Here is an 8,328-nt window from a genome sequence, read left to right on the forward strand (position 1 = left end):
TAGGAAGCTAATATGGATTACTTCCTAGAATCTTCCCTGGGAGGGAAGTGTGGACACTTCTAGAAACTGAAGCACAATGCACCATTCCATCGCCAACCTTGGTTTCTGGACCCTTCACAACTAGCAGTTTGGGGCTAGGTTTGCTATAATTCTCTTACCTTCATCTGCTTCCAGATATTCCCATCCAGGCACTCCAACCCAAACTGGTAAAACCTTGGTTGGTTTCCAATTATCTTCTTGAGACAACCTAGAGTCACCTGGAAAGGGAATCTCAGTGAGGATTTGTCTAGAATACGTGGACCTGTGGGGGATTTTCAAAGCTAGCTTAGATGAGGCCAGAAGACTCACCTGGAATGTGGGTGGCACCATTTCATGGACAGGGCTCTAGAACGAGCGACAAGGAGAAAGTGGGCTAAACACTGGCATGCATGAATTCATCGTTCTCTGTTCTTGACTATGGATGTAATGTGACCAGGTGCTTCTTGTAATATTAGAGTTGTGGCCAAATAAATGCTAGCTCCCTTAAATTGTTTTTTCCCCTGCATGATATTTTGTCACAAGAACAAGAAACAAAATTAGGAAGCTCCTTCACCACATATTAATCCAAGCAGCAAGCCCCAAAGAGACAACTTCAATGGGTATCGCATACCTGCCCACCTCCTCTCCACATCTGTCCATGCTGCGTAATCTACCTCAGAACAACCCAAGGTCACATTTGGCTACTGTAACTGCCTTCTTTCTGCCCTCCTATTCCTAGCCTCTGATCCACTGTTTTACACATAGCATGAAAACAATCTCTTCAAATCGGGCCACTATTAAAGTAAGTACTAACCACCTCCCCTCTGCTCAGAGGGAGCTCCAGTGTTCAGGAGTCTCATAACCTCCTGTAGTCAGGCCCAGATCTACCGTTGGCCTTTCTCTGCTGTGTGTGTGTGCGTGTGCGTGTGCGTGTGCCTGTGCGTGAGCGTGTGCCTGTGCCTGTGCATGTGCATGTGCGTGTGTGTGTGTGTATTCAATGATGATGATGATGATGATTTGTTAGCCTTCTGGTCACACAGGACCCTCAAGTGTTCTGATCCTCAGTCTCACTTTTTCCTGTCCTACAGATCTCTCCGACATATGGTTCTAATCTCAGTTAAATTCTCCAGTCCCTAGATACCCCTCAAATCCTTTTACTGCGGGGAGGTTTTGTGCCTCCATGGTAGCTTTTACTAATTCCCAGATCACTTCTTGTACTTCTTGTACAAGATCCAGCCTGTCCCAGTGTCCACTGTGTACCATATGCCTATAGAGAATGAGTTCAAACCAAAGACCCAGCAGCTTAGGCTCTGCCATCGTAACTTCCCAATGACTCAGACTGCCAGGTGTGGTGGCACACATCTGTAACCCCACTACTTGGAAGACTAAGAAGGAACCTGTAAAAAAAATTCCAAAAACCACAAGTCAAACAAGTAGATAGACATGGGATGCTCAGTAGAGGTAGTACTTGAAGGGACAAGACTTCCAGCCAGCAGGAGCAGAAGAGCCAAGACCCATATTCCCTGCAGGAGGGAAGTATGTATGATCACAAGGTGTCAGGGTGGTCTCTGAATTTAATATCCATCTCCTCCTCAAGGGATTGATTCTGCCTGAAAGTCAGCTCCAGCTTTGAGTGGGAGGGAGGTCTGGGTGCTAACCGGGCAATGACCCTGATGTACACAGTAGATGGACTGTATTTTTCCCTGTACAAATATTCTGGAAAGTCATTAAAGCAGCATGTAGTGTTGACTAAGAGTTTAACAAGAGCCAGGTACTTCCTTCGCTTCTTGAATAGGGCACCCCTTTCATGCTTAGCCTTTAATTGATGGGCTCCACTGGGTGGTCCTTTTACTGCTTCCACTCCAGGTCCCTGCTTTATCATATTACACTTCCCAAAGGCTGGGACATACGTCCTTAGGGCTCCACTCCCTCTTTGTGAGGTCTCTGAAGTGTGCAGTTGAATTCATGAACAATCTCCTAATGACTTTTAGCAAATAATAGCACATTGTCTCTACCTCTCCAAACAGCCCATCGCCTGAGTGTACAAAAAGAGTCCTTGGTGGCTTCTGCTGAGATACACTTTAGCTTGCCATTTCCTTTCATCCTCTTCTCTTTCAAGTTTCCATTTTCAGTAAAGCATCATTGGAAGTTCTCTGAAACTCTGCTTTGAGAGTGGTAGCCTCCCAGCCCAGAAAAATACACTTAAGCCTCTGCTGTACTCTTGCAAGGCCCTCTGCAAACTTTAAGAAAGGAAAGTAAGTCAATCTCTCTGTGCCCCAGGCAACTAGTATGGAATCATTCTGCAGACAGCCACTGGTCTATAACCAGGCTGCATTTTATTGTTGTTGTTGTTGTTATTGCTGTTGCTGTTGCTGCTGCTGCTGCTGCTGCTGGATCTTTTTGAGACTGAGTCTCACTGTGTAACTCAGGCTGGCATTAAACTCACAGCAATCCCTTTGCCTTTTTCTCTCAAATATTAGGGTTAAATATGTGTGCTAATACATCCGGCCTACCTTGTCACCTTTTGACAGGTCCCTCCTCAGAGATCACTTTCATCTCTGTTCTTAGAGAAAGGTTCTAGCCTCACAGAACATCGGGAAGAAAGAATTGTATCCCTCAACAGAGGAATGGATACAGAAATTATGGTACATTTACACAATGGAGTACTACTCAGCTATTAAAAAGAATGAATTTATGAAATTCCTAGCCAAATGGATGGACCTGGAGGGCATCATCCTGAGTGAAGTAACACAATCACAAAAGAACTCACACAATATGTATTCATTGATAAGTGGATATTAGCCCAAAACTTAGGATACCCAAGATATAAGATACAATTTGATAAACGCATGAAACTCAAGAAGAATGAAGACCAAAGTGTGGACACTGTGCACCTTCTTAGAATTGGGAACAAAACACCCAGGGAAGGAGCTACAGAGACAAAGTTCGTAGCTGTGATGAAAGGATGGACCATTTAGAGACTGCTGTATCCAGGGATCCGTCCCATAATCAGCTTCTAAACGCAGACACCATTGCATACACTAGCAAGATCTTGCTGAAAGGACCCAAATATAGCTGTCTCTTGTGAGACGATGCCGGGGCCTAGCAAACACAGGAGTGGATGTTCACAGTCAGCTATTGGATGTATCACAGGGCTCCCAATGGAGAAGCTAGAGAAAGTACCCAAGGAGCTAAAGGGATCTGCAACCCTATTGTTGGAACAACATGATGTACTAACCGGAACCCTGGAGCTCTTGTCTCTAGCTGCATATGTATCGAAAGATGGCCTAGTCGGCCATCAATGGAAAGAGAGGCCCATTGGACTTGCAAACTTTATATGCCCCAATATAGGGGAATGCCAGGGCCAAAAGAATGGGAATGGGTGGGTAGGGAAGTGGGGGGCGCTATGGGGGACTTTTGGGATAGTATTGGAAATGTAATTGAGGAAATTATGTAATAAAAAAAAAAAACTAAAAAAAAAAAAAAAAAAAAAAAAAAGAATTGTATCCCTAAATTTTGCTTAATCAGAAATTTACTAAGGCTGGATTTTCTATTTGATGCCAGAGAATGTAATACTACAATAATGTATAGGTTCCCCTTTTGCCTGCAATCAGTCATAATTTTTCTGACTCCTCAAAGGTCACATGGCATGACCAAGAAAGAAAGAGTCACAAAATGAACTTAGGAAAGTCTGGGCCCTCAGATATAACATGTATACATACCCACCAGGCTGTTGCTTGCTGATGGCACAATGCCCCCTAATACCACCTATAGCATGACACACCTACAGCATGGCACACATCACAATACCTACAACATGACACACAAGATACCACCTGCAGCATGACATGCCTGTAACATGACATACACCACAATAAAATCTGTAGCATGTCACCATTTTCAGCATAAAACACTGTCATATTTCTTACAAGCACAGTACATATACCAACAGTATGACAGTGTGACACACTGCATTATGATACCACCTACAGCATAAAACACCTACTATATGACATACCTACAGTATGACACCATCCACAGCACTACATACATACAGGATGACACCATCTACAACACAGTCTCCTCACAGCGTAGCACACCTACAGCAAGAGTCTACCAACTCATTAAATGAAACAGTGTACCCTATACAGTGGGTACCTCAGGTTCCTGATGGGGTTCTCTAGACACCTGCTTGACAGTGAATACCTCTCCTCTTTCAAAACTTGGGGCCTTTGGCATCCAACACTTGAATTCATGTCTTCCCCCTTGGGCCTGCTTCTTGGAAATTTCACTCTGATTATCTTACCCTTTGCTAATCTGGACCAGACATGCCAAACCCATCAGTGCCATATCATTTCAGTCTTCCCAGCTGAACCTGCTCCTGTAGTCCACATACTCCAGGCCATGAAGAAATGTTGAGTCTGTAGGTCTTGGCTCTGAACTAATGTCCTGAAGCATTTTTCCTAAGTTTTGTTTTCCCTTAAATGGTCTCTTATTTGCTGTGCCCCCAGTGAAATGTGCCCACTCAGATCGTTGATCTCAGCACTTTGTAGATTAACACATTTTAGCCTTTTATCTTGTAGACTAGCAATGTCTTGTAATGGTTTTTGTCAATGTCAGCATTGGCAGTATGACTTGCTTGGTGGGTAGAACAAGGGTTCAGGTCACGTGCCAGCAGTAAGCTGGGGGGCTCTGAGAGGCACAGTGTCTCTGCCAGCTGTGCTCACACTCCTACTGGCTGTTATGACAAGAACTTCATCAAGCAGCTGCTGTTTTTCCAGCCTGGACCCCATATTGAGGGAATCTACAGGTCTGAACTCAACAGGGAGGCACTAAAATCAGTTCCAACCCAGATCATTCCAGCCTTGACCTGACAAACTTCAAATCTGTGACTACACAAATAAAAATGTCTAGGGAGAAGCCACTAAGATTGTGGGTTGACCTGTGCAGAAAAATGACCAGCACATGAGGCAGTCAGAGCTTAAGTCTGCTTGCATGTGTCACATGTCACATGACATTTTAGAAAGTTGAACACTTTCATGTTACCAGAATAGAAAATGGTAACGCTACCCTTCATAAAGGAATGTCGCTGATTCTGTAAGAGTGCAGAGAGGCTCAACTTCCTTTGGTTGCCTCCCTTGGCTCTTCCACCTTCATTCTTTTTTTTTTTTTTTTTTTTGTACTTTTGGAATGCTGAATTGGGAAACACCCAGAGGAGTCTTTCTTCCATGTGAATTTCAAAAGACATGAACCTCTTTGATGAACTGCAACATGTGGGATCTGGTCCACCCCAATCTGGCTCCACATCAGAGCTGCTTAGAGAGTGTTTCCTTCCATCATTTGGTGAAATCCACATCATTGATGAATTGCAGTCTCAAGAATTTTTTAGTGTACAGATTAGGGCATTAAGTAGGTACAGGCTGCTGCTGTGCACCCAAACTCCAACCTCTGTTCATCAAGCCATATTGGAACTTTACCCACTGAGCAACACTCCTCTTCCCTCAGCCCATGGAAGCTAGCAGCCTGTGTTCGGTCTAATTTGTTTCAGTCTACTTCTTCCATGTTTGTTTGTTTGCTTGCTTGCTTTTCTCACTGCTTATGCTTTGGGGATCTTATCTATAAAACTACTGCCAAATCAAGCATCCTACAATCATGTCTTTATGTTTCTAAGAGTCTTAAGGTTTTGCATCTTATCTTATGCCCATGTCTTTGAGCTAACATTTTGAGCTAACATTTTTGTACAGTATAAGACTCCAAGTACAGTTTCTTTTTTAATGTGGAAATCCAGTTTCTCAATAACATTTGTTGAGAAAAAAAGAAACATTAAAATTCCTAGTTTCTTATCCTGACCTTTCTCTTATGGTTGGAACTTCATATGCTGACCTGTTCCCTTGACTTAACTTCTGCTGAGGGATGGCCTCTACCAAGCACCTGAGAGCCCTAGCCTTGAGGACATTCTCCTCTCTAGGGCACACTACTCTCACACAAGGGAAACTGGTAGCAACAAGGAGTTAATGCTCCAGAGATACGGACAGCTGATACTCCGCCAGTGATGGACAGGGGTGAGTGGAAAACTCCCAAACTTTCCACCTTCCTAAACTGAATCTTCTGCCACCTTCCAGAATTTCCCAGCAAGAACAAGCTCCAGTTAATGACACTATGTTACCTCACTGCCCCATACTTCACATGCTTCAGAGATGCTTCCAAGGATCAAGGCATTTGCACTTGGGTCCTGTTCATCTTAGGCTCTGGTGCAGAGTATAGGACAGTACAAAAAAATCACTCATGTGGTAGGTGCGGTAATAGGACATCACCAAGAACCCCCCCCCCATGGTTGGGGTGTGTAACTGCGATAAAATGGCAATTCCTAGACAACATGGATAAGTCCCTGGTATATATGCTGGTCAATTTTCTTGAGCAAGTTGAAATTTCTTGAGGCACAATAACATGATGTGATGGTTGGTTGACATTTTCAGGTTCATATAATCCAAAAGGAACTGAGAAAGAAATCCCAAATAATTGTCTTGATTATGTAAACCTGGGGCTATTTCTGTGGAGTATTGTCTTAATTAGTGGGGAAATCCATTTAATATGAATGGTACCATTCCCTGAACAAGAGATCCTGAGCTATATAAGACTGGAAAAAGTGAGCTGATCACTAGAATACATACATTAACTCAGCATTCTCTGCTCTTGGCTATAGATATAATGTAACTAGCTGCTTCAAGTTCCTAATACTTTTGACTTCCAGGCAATTATGGAATTGCTCTCAGTAAGCATTCCATGAGTGCTGTCAATTGTTACCCTGAACCCTCACCACACAACACACTACTCTTTTCTTAAGCTCATGGGATGTCAGGGAGCCTGCCAACAGTAACGCACCTACAGTAAGGACATGGTTTGCTTCAACACATGATTGCTTTAGTGCAATTGGACACACTGGAATATGACTCAGAAGGGGCCCATTTAAGTCAGGCTTGTATCCTAAAAGATAATAAGAAAGGTCCAAGAAGAAAGCATGATACCACTCCCTCAAATCATCTTTCTTTCCCTTGCTATCACCATGTCCATTGCCTTATACCACAATTTCCCTTATGTTGGAGAGGAGAGGACATCCCTGTTCCAGTGCGGACCTTAGCTGTGAGCATGGCATTCTGAAGGTTCTCACTGTTTGAACAGTGCCTTCCTCTGTAAATGCTAACTTTCCTCTTGGGAGAGGGACCTTAGGGCTCAAGGGAACCCCTATTGAGACACCCTTCTTCCTTCAGATGCTCTCACTCCTATTTAGTTTCTGAATGAAGAACTAATGTGTTTCCACATTCTATCCAACATTGTGTGTACCCTTTACATGTATGCATATGCATATTTTATGTGGACATGCATGTATGCACCTGTAACTTTAAAACTAATAAAGCAAGTAATCATGTTGCTGAAGGATGTAGTCATATGACTCTGAGTTTACAAGACGAAAACACAGAGAAGTGCCTTTTTTCTCTTCCTTTGTTTGTCTATAGCCTTTGGTGCCTCCCCCCCCCAATTTATTTGGATTAAAACCATTTTGCATAGCACAAAGGGTTAGCCAGTCTCTCTTTGCTTATGTGTGATGTTTTCCTTGGTTTTAAGGTAATGAGAAAAACCAGATGTTATCATGGACTCTAGGTTAAATTATTCCTGTTATTCTCATACTTCAAAGTACAGGATAGTTCATCAAGAACAGGAAAACATGGACCAGAACAAAGAATTTCACTGCCAACAGCAAATGGGGCTGGTTGCCCAACACAGTTGGGCTTGACCCTAGCTGGATGGCAGTGTAGAAGCTAAACCCTGTCTCCTCTTTTTTGTCCCTCTGTACACATCAGTCCTTCTGGGCTCAGACTCTAAATCCAGAATGTGAGCCCCTGCAGTTTATCTGGGAATGAGTTATTAGGGCAAAATAGTCAATATAGGGTCTAGGCAACTGAGCTCAGTCCCACTTATGCAAATGTTTTAGACTTTATAGGCCATATAGAGTTCTTATTGTAACCACCCATTGCTGGCTTTATGTTTCTGGAAGGCAATAAGGCACCAGAACTCTAGCCACCAAAGGATCCAAAAGATGTACTCTGCAGGCACCGACCTCTGCTTATCTTCCACTAAGGGATGATGAATCTAACCGTTGATGTCCATACAAGGATCAAGCACACCTCTATGCCAAGAGTAGCCCTCCAAACAGGGACTCTTCTATACTCTCTGCCCTATAGTGTGTGCACAAGCAATGAGTGTCTGGCACATGGGAGGAGCAGGCAGTTTGAGATAGAGGTGCTCTCATCC

Source organism: Mus caroli, unplaced genomic scaffold (assembly GCF_978045245.1).
Source record: "Mus caroli unplaced genomic scaffold, Mus_caroli_1 scaffold_2, whole genome shotgun sequence".
NCBI lineage: Eukaryota > Metazoa > Chordata > Mammalia > Rodentia > Muridae > Mus > Mus caroli.